We start from the raw sequence: 9,751 nt of genomic DNA on the forward strand, positions 1-9,751 counted from the left end.
AAATGGAATACAAGGGCTGAAAGGAAGGAGGCAGCGTTGTATCTCCCGAAAAGACATGGTCACTAAAACACACTCAACAGAGGAAGCAAAAGCTGCAGAAGTGTTGTTAGTGCACCTCCACTTATGTAGAAGAGTAAAACTAAACCATGGGAAGTAGGAATATTTTGCTTATCAATGTATAGAGTATTTCTGGAAGGAATTACAAGGAAGAAACCCGTAGAAGTACTTGCCCCTAAAGAGATCAACTGGTGGGCGCCTGGGTGGCTCAGTCGGTTAAGCGACTGCCTTCGGCTCGGGTCATGATCCTGGAGTCCTGGGATGGAGTCCCGCATCCGGCTCCCTGCTCAGCGGGGAGTCTGCTTCTCCCTCTGACCCTCCCCCCTCTCATGCTCTCTCTCTCTCATTCTCTCTCTCAAATAAATAAATAAAATCTTTAAAAAAAAAAAGAGATCAACTGGTTGGCTCAGGCAGGGTGGAAGTAATTAATTTTTCACTGAGTACCCTTTGGTACCTTGTGAATTTTGTGCCGTGGGTACGTGTTCCCTATGCAAAAAGCAAAAAGTAAAAATACAGTATTTTAAACAAAATGAATCTATAGGCCATTTTATTTGTCTTTATTTTTTGGTGGTTGTCTCTATCTTTTTTAGCTGTCTTTCTCTGTCATGCTTTGTCTATCTTGATCCTCTTCTATTTCTCTTCTTGTTCCCCTGTGTCCCTTGCCCCACCTGTAATAAAACAACTTTAAAAAAATTAGCATCTGCTGCCAATTTTGTCTATACCAATAACTGTGCTTTATGGGTGTGATTTCATCCAATTTTCACAACCACCCCAGAAGGAAAGTTTTCTTTGCCACAGTTTGCAAATGAGCAAACTCAGGCACAGGGGATTGAAGCCTTGCCCAAAGCCATATGAGCAGTAAATGATGCGGCTGGCATTTAAACCAAGTCTGTCTCTGAAATCCATGCTTCTTTTAGTAAAATGTACTGCCTGCAGTAGGGAATAAATACACATACATGCATATTTTTAAATTTATGAAATAAAGCATTACAGTCTTCGAAATTTGAAAAATCAAGAGAGCTTAGTATTTTATATGACCTATAAAAAAAAGCATGCACACAAAGAAAATTTTTTTGTATTAAACTATTTTCTATTTCTAAACTCTTGATGATTATTTGCGACAGGTCAATTGAAAGGATACCCCACCTCCCCTTCATTCATCAGCCCCAAGCATCTAGTAACGGTTCAAAACTGTGTCTGCGACTCAGTGACATTAGAAGACGAAGCCCTCAAGAAGCTTTCCGTCAATTGCAGAGAGAGCAATATGAATGATTATTGGGCTTCTCCTATGTGCCAGGCGGGGAGCTAAGCGTCTTACATAGGTTTTGACAACTGCATGATGTGAGGTATAATTCTACCCCTCGTTTTATGAAGGAGAAGAATGAAGCTGGGATGTTCAGTAACCTCACAGCTGATTACAGCTTGAAATGACAGAAGAGGGATTTGGACCAGGCAGTCCGGCTCGAGCTCCTGTGCCACCACAACACTGCCTGGAAACTGATTAGTACAGCACATGACGCTACTGGACAGCCCGGAGGGGAACCCTCACTGTTCCTGGAAACGGGTCAGCGAAGGCTCCCAGGAGGATCAAGGCACAGTCTGAGTCTTGATGGAAGTTCAGACCAAGAGATGTCATGGCATCCGCAAGATGTCATCCTATCCTGTGATGAAACTGTTAGGAGAAAATTCACATCCTTTGGAGAGGGGGAAAAGAAAATAAAGGCATGGAGCCTCATGTGGTCTGCCTGGGAGCTGTGCCATGTAAATGGAACCAAGTTTCTAACAGGGAGTTTTACATTTTACTCAATATTCTGAAGTTTGGCTATGACGCAGTCAAGTATCAACCAGGTTTCTGTCATCTGCGGGTGCCCTCGGAAGGAGGCAGGGGTTGGATTTAATGGCACTGTTTGTTTTCCTAGTGCAATGTCCTAGAAATATGCAACAGAACTGTAACGGAGATGAATCAAAAGGAGGACGTAGTACACTAAGACACAATGCCAAGAATAACAGCAGGATAAGTCATTGTGATTTGGGTATAGTTAAGAGCTAAACTTATGATCCAAGACGCAATCCTTTGGGGACCCTAGGAATGCTTCAGGGCTCTTCTCATCCTGTCCACGAAGGACCCCAAAGTCGGACTCCTGATTCATCAGTCTGGTTGGAATGGCACAGTGACAAAGCAGAAATCAAGCCTGTGGGCAGCCACTTGCTGTGTCTAATTCTCTCACAGAGACAAGTCTCCTTTCCCTAACTTGGCCATGGCTCAAGAGCTGGGCCTAGCCTCTGCCCTGATCTACTATGGCATGAGCCGGTATCTGGGGAAACTGAAGGACATCTAATTCTGTAGAACAGAAATTCTGCCCTGTGCACATCTTGATTCCCCCAAACTCAGCTGGTAGCCTGTGCCTACCTGTTTATACAAATTACAGCCTTCATTCTGGGACACAGCAGCTGCATGCTTTGACCAGAACAATTTCTTTCCTTTAAAAGCTTTTATGGCCAACTGCCTTTGAAGTGTAAGAGAAAATAATGCCTTTGATACATGCTTTTCCTACATTCCCTAAATAGTACCATTTGACCACCAATCTCTGCTTGTATTGATTTTTGCCTCCAAAATATCCCTTTTTTCCTTTGAGCCCGCTGGTATCCCTTCCCCTTTGTAGGGAAGTTGGTTTGTACATTTGCCAATTTCCATAGTGTAAACACTCCTACCTTGTCTAATATGAAGCTACCAATGGGAATTACTAAATGCAGAGTTGGGAAGAAACGAGTACAGTTGGCTCTCTTGAGCTGAACCAGCCAGCCCCATCACACCTCTGCCTGGGCTCCATCCTGGTCTTATGCTGAGATGGTTGCTCAGCAGTCATTATTTACATAACATTTACTCAGAGAATTATGTTTATACATAGAAAGTTTGTTTATATGTAGACATATACGTAGCATGTTTACACGTAGCATGTTTACACGTAGAAATTAGTATTGAAAGGAAAAGCAGAAAACATGCTATGTGTGATATTTTTCTATTTCCTGTACTTTTATACATGTGTAGCTACACCGAAGATAACAAGGATGATTACAACCTCATGATAACAATGATTATCACTCAGTGATAAGACTGTTTTGCAATTTTTTTCCTTTTTGCCTTTCTTTATTTTCTCAATTTTCTACATAGAATATATATTACTTGTGTAATTCTTTTTGAAGTTAAAAATAATTAAAATTTTGAATATTGATCTGTTTCTGCTTATATGATAACTAATAAATCTGCTACTTCCTTGCATTAAAATGTCTGGGCTTCAACATCTTCTACATCAGTTTATTCTGCCTGTGGCCACCATGATCCCAGGCATGTCAAAATGGGAGGCTCCCCAAGCAGCCACACTTGGGTGTGAACTGGAAGACAGCATTAGACTTTTGCATTTCCAAGAACTGTTTCCCAATGTAGAGTCCATGAAGAGTAGGCTCTGAATTATTAGGCATGGTTAGTGAAGATCCACAGAATCACTGAATACTAGAGCTAGGAGGAAATTTAAAGAGTATCTCTCTAATGGATCCCTGAGATCAGAGAGCACTTCGCTCCAAATCTTCCCATTATTCATCATCCTAATGCTCATATTTGCCAGTAGCAACACTGAAGAAACACAAGAAATCAAAGATTCAGCAATGCAATGAAAAGACAAGCCTAATTCATGGAAATCTTACATTCAGCCAAAAGTTTTTGCTGATAGCAAAAAGCCCCAACCTCTTTCTGAATCCTGCAATCTAAGGCAAGTCAGGAAGGCCAAAGGGGTCTTCGCAAACCTAGCCAACAGAGTGGCCACATGATATCAGATGGAAAAAGCCCAGAACCCAAATTTCTTCTCACACCTGACCTGCCCCAGACTATATTATATACCTAATGTCTTCAATAGCTTTACTGGGGCCTCAGTCAACAAGCTTACCACAGAGAAAGGAGTATATATTACAGCCTCTTTGCTGCTTGTCCTAAAGGACAAGAGAATCTGAAGCAGTTAGCAGCAATTGCTTAGGTACCAAGGCCCCAAACAAACCTATGGGAATGCAGTCTCTCCTTTCAAAAGCTCATCAGCTCCCCAGAAAAGTGTGACCAGAAGACAATTTCAAATGCCAGAGTGGAGGAAACCATTTTGTGCATCCTGTTCACTTGCCAAGCTCACTAGTGCAGCAGGCCGTGCCTTCCCTCCTGCCACTACCTTTCACCTACAGCAAAGTAGCACAAAAACATGTCTTCCAAGATGGCAGACAAGGGGCCATAATCCCACAGAGCCCTTGGAGGACACAATCCTGCTGCTCAGACCCAGACCACTGTGGAGACCCCACAACACAGGAGGAGCTACAGGTCCAGCAGACCAAAGTGAGAGCAGACCACCAGCCCAGCTTCCTGGGAAGCCAGGCCTCTAAGGCCACCCCTACACAGTGAGGGCAACACCCCCTGGAGCCATGGCTATGGTCTTCAGGTCAAGGATTCTGCTCTGCCCTGCATATAACCACACCTGTACATAGTTATGTAGAACTCAATAGCTCAATAGAAATTACTTATGATTCTTTGACCGGCTTACCTGGATCTGAATTCTTCTGTAATATTTTTTAATTAATCCAGGTGGACCCTTCTTCAGGAATAATAAGCCCCAATGTCTCAGAATTACTGAGTGTTCAACACATCCAAGGTGTATCATGGAAATTATTCCACCATAAGGACTAGAGAGACCTTCCCTACCTTCATAGATTCAGCTTGCTAAGTAGAACATACATGAGGCTTAGTTCAGAAAGACAAAGACACTCTCTTTTCAGCAAGTAAGTAGCCAAAAGGGCAGGAAAAGGGGGTGAAAAACGTCACAGCCAGCCCAGCAGAATCCCCTGGTCTTACCATTACATGTGATGATTTCAAATGGGTTCTTAGTACCTTAATTTTGAGGGAAAGAGTGGAAGGAACCAGCCAATGCTTTTGCATGCTTAGTTTCTGCCTATGACACTGAACTCAAGAGAACTGAGACCTCTGGAGAAACCAAAGATGGTTCAAATGACTTGTGAGAATAAATTAACTCAGTGCTCCTTGCTGACAAGTTGACGTTTCCTAATTGTAAAGCAGAACCAGCAGCCACCAACATAGAAGGCCTACCCCACAGATGGAGAAGAGATGAAGCACTGAAACTGAGCCTGAGTGACCTCCCCAGCCCCAGGGCACAGGGCCAGTGGGGCTCCTTCCAAATCAGCAAAGCAAGTTCTCATTACCAAACCAGCTTCAAAGCAGCTGGCTTATTAACATCGGGAAATCCAAGCACCCTCTTCCAGGCTTGGAGACCAGAGGAAAGGGGACGTGAGGAGGGGGGCGGTCCCCAAGGCAAGGGGAGTCTACATTGTGGCCCCAAGAGAGGCCACTTCCCTCCTAAAATGCCTGGGATTTTCCACTTCAGTAGGGGAAGGTATCAAGGCAAAACACTGATAGCAAAACAATGAGGGCCTCCTCATTGACCTCCACGTGCAGTTAGGGATCAGGCACCCAGCAGGCCAGCGTGCCTCTTTCCTGGGTTAGGGAGAGCTAGGCATAACCCCAGCATACCTTTGCCCTCAGAAAAGCTGAGGCCAAACCAAGAAGTCACCAGGAGCAACAGTCGGGCATCAGAGTTGAAACTGATGGCCAGGACTGGGATTGGGCCAGGCTGGGAACTGTCCAGAGCTCTGGTCTCTAGGTGGGGCTATCCTCCAAGATCAGCCAGTCCTTTCCAAGTAGACATACCAAATGTCCCTCATATTCTCTCTCTGAGTGATACCACCGCTTTTCCCAAAACAGAATTTCCCAGAGCCCTACGGGCCTGGTGTCTGCTTGGTGGGAGACTGTCTCAGTCTGTAAACTTCTTATGACTTAGTGACAAGTGAAACTACATTCTTTTTTTTTTTTTTTTAAAGATTTTATTTATTTTTTTGACAGAGACATAGCGAGAGCAGGAACACAAGCAGGGGGAGTGGGAGAGGGAGAAGCAGGCTTCCCGCAGAGCAGGGAGCCCGATGTGGGACTCGATCCCAGGACCCTGGGATCATGACCCAAGCCAAAGGCAGACGCTTAACGACTGAGCCACCCAGGCGCCCGTGAAACTACATTCTGACAGCAACTGCAAATTCCCTAGTACCCAGTGACTTCTCTTTTGTTCTTGGGATACTCCCTCTCACTAGATCACAGACCCACCCATCCCCAGTCCCTGGAATAAAGGCAGAGAGCACAGGGATACCTGGGTGGCTCAGTTGGTTGAGCGTCTGCCTTTGGCTCAAGGTCCTGGGATTGAGCCCCATGTCGGGCTCCCTGCTCAACAGGGCACCTGGTTTTCCCTCTCCCTCCTTCTGCCACTCCCCCTGCTTGTGCGCTCTCTCTAATAAATTTTTTAAAAATCTTAAAAAAAAAAAAAAGAGCACACCACCACATTTTAACCTGTGAGATGTGGAGAACACCTCTTCTCCTGAGAGCATCAGGCCAAATGGAAGTTATTTTTTCTCCTTCACACAATGAATGCATTGATGAACTCTCTGAATTGGACCCCACCAACATGTAGGAAAGCAGTCATGGGCAGAATTCTGAGGGGCACAAACAGGACCAGCCAGCCTAGATAAGGTGGTAAAGGATGCAAAGCTACTTGGTTTCTCTTCTTCCTGCCCATAGGTTCCCATTTGTCCTGCCTTCTTGGTCTCAGCTGCCAGTCACTTCAAATCAGCTATGGTGCAATCCAGCAATTGAGGTTATTAATTAATAAATGCTGACAGCATGGCCTTTCCTGGTCATTTGTATATATTAAAATATGATGCATGAGTTCTCCAAGTGGAAGATGTGTTGAGATCCAAAGAAAGGAAGCTATCATGGTGGAATTACAGATTTTGCGTTAGTGCTTTGGAGCAAAAAAGAGCCCATTTCTCCCACAAGCAAATGCCAGCCCAAGGCATTGATACTAATATAGATCTTAGAGGCTTGCAATGTGCAAGGTGGCAGGCAGTATCCTTCAACCTCCCCATACATGTGCATTCCCATCCCCACACCACTTGCTCTTTCCTGGCTGCCAGAAGCACAAGGTCTGATGAAATCAGACCCCCTCACCCTAAAGTGTCACTTTCAAGACTTTGAACAATGACGATGGCCAAGGACAGGGAAGGCCAGGGGCTTCTGTCATAAAAAACACTTGGCAGAAAGCCTTAGAAATAGTGTAGGAGAAAAACACAAGCTGGGCTCAATATCCAAATTGAGAGACCAGGCTTGGGGATCTTAATGTTCTCAAAGAAGAGGAGAAACCACTTTTTTTCTTCATTTTCCACTTTTGCCAAAAGGCATTTTCAACAAAACACAGAATCTCATTTCTTCAGAGGAAAAATAACTGGGAGACAAGCTGATCACTGGCATAGCGGCCTGGCTCATTCTCAGCAGGCAGGACCACACATGGGATGACAGAGCTGAGCTGAAGGAGCTCTCCATGGCAGAGACCCTAAGTGCAGATGTTACAAAGATCAAGTGTTTCCTGCGGCATTACTGATGAAGGATAGTTGGAAGGCAGGCAGGCAGGGACAAGGGCCCCCCTCTCCCCCCGCCCTAAGAGGAAACCACCCTCGAAAGGATCTTACACCACCCTGGAAGGAGCCCTCCACCCTTTCCCATGTGATAGGTAGATGACAAAAACCTGATTGGATGACAGGCACAGGGAGGGTTCATCAGATTAAAACAGCCCTGCTAACAAGCCCATAAAAACCCCTAGACTTAGAAACTCCCAGGGCAAGCCTCTCGGGTCCCCTCCCTCTTTGGGAGCTTTGTACTATCACTTTGCTATCATTCAGTAAACCTTGCTTTGCTGCCCACAACTCTGCCCGGTCTACCTCTTCACTCTCTGAAGTGGCGTGACCAAGAACGGTGGGCACCGAAGGAGAAAATCCTGTAACAATACTTCATCTTTCAGTCTTCACAACAGCAATATGGGAAGAACTGCTATTATCCCAGTTTTATGAGATGAGCAAACAAGGGCACAGATCCTTGGGGGAACTTAGCCAAGGTCATACAGCAAGTGTCAGAGCTGGGCTTTAAACCCATGCTGTACAACTCAAAAGCCTGTGCTCCACGATGCAGAGAACTGCCTAAGTGGCATCCACACAATGGGAACTTATAGTGTGTGTATATTTATGTACAAATGTGTATGCAAGTGTGTACAATATATAAACCAATGATGTAAATCCAGAGGTGTGTACCTGGGTAGCCAAGAAAACCTCACCCAGATTAGGGTAACAAAGGATTTAGTCAAAATACTATGGGTCAGGGATGCTTGGGTGGCACAGTTGGTTAAGCGTCTGACTCTTTTTTTTTTTTTAAAGATTTTATTTATTCATTTATTTGAGAGAGTGAGAGAGAGAGCACATGAGAGGGGGGAAGGTCACAAGGAGAAGCAGACTCCCCGCCGAGCAGGGAGCCCGATGCGGGACTCGATCCTGGGACTCCAGGATCATGACCTGAGCCGAAGACAGTCGCTTAACCAACTGAGCCACCCAGGCGCCCTAAGCGTCTGACTCTTGACTTTGGCTCAGGTCATGATCTCAGGGTCCTGAGATCAAGCTTCATGTGGGGCTCCCCACTCAGTGGAGTTTGCTTGAGATTCTCTCTCTCCCTCTCCCTCTGCCCCACCCCCTGCTCTCACTCACGCAAGCGCGCACACGTGCTCTCGTGCTCTCTCTCTCAAATACATAAGTAAAATCTTAAAAAAAAAAAAAAGAAAGAAAGAAAGAAAAGAAAATACTATGGGTCAGGGGCTACCTCTAAGGAGAGGAGCTGGAAAGGAAGGAGATTTACTTTTCCCTGTATGTCTGGATGCCCTGTTCGAACATTTTATCATGATACGTGTACTTCCTACTTTAAAACTTTTTTTTTTTTTTTAAGATTTTATTTATTGGACAGAGAGAGAGAGAACACAAGCAGTGGGGAGTGGGAGAAGGAGAGGCAGAGTCCCCGCTGAGCAGGGAGCCCAATGCGGGGCTCAATCCCAGGACCCTGGGATCATGACCTGAGCTGAAGGCAGACGCTTAACCAACTGAGCCACCCAGATGCCCCTTTAAAAACTTCAACTGAAAAGAAAAGTCTGTAAGTTGTTGAGTCACTAAGTATTTGAAATTTACTGAGTCATATTTTCAAAAACATAGATATATGAGAAAAAGCAATCCCACATGACAGAGGCCTATTGCATGTATCACACAGGGGCCAGGAGAGGTGGCTTCATTCAGTGCAGGAGAGAGGACTCGGCTGGGGGTGTCTGAGCTGCTCAAGACCCAAGAACAGTAAAAGCGAAAACATTCAACGATCCTCTCCCATTTTCATTTTCAAAGAAAAAACCCCACTACTGCTATAGGATCTGCCTCTCTTTAGAAAGTCAGTGAAAGAATGGATGACCTCACTTTCCCCAACAGGCGAGTCCTAAAGTGTTATTCACAAAACAAAACTTGAGTAAATCGGTTCATATTTTAAATACCCTAGCAAAGGTTCTTGTTTTCGCAATCCTGATGAGATCTTTGCAAACCAAAGAAGCTGATCGTGATAACACAGTGTTTTGTAAATCTTTTTCTTTCTTTTTTTTTCTTTCTTTCTTTCTTTTTCTTCCTCCCTCCCTTCCTTCCTTCCTTCCTTCCTTCCTTCCTTCCTTCCTTCCTTCCTTCCTTCCTTCCT

The sequence above is a fragment of the Mirounga leonina genome, unplaced genomic scaffold, assembly GCF_011800145.1.
Source record: "Mirounga leonina isolate KUSES-001 unplaced genomic scaffold, KU_Mleo_1.0 Mir_174, whole genome shotgun sequence".
In the NCBI taxonomy this organism is placed as follows: Eukaryota; Metazoa; Chordata; class Mammalia; order Carnivora; family Phocidae; genus Mirounga; species Mirounga leonina.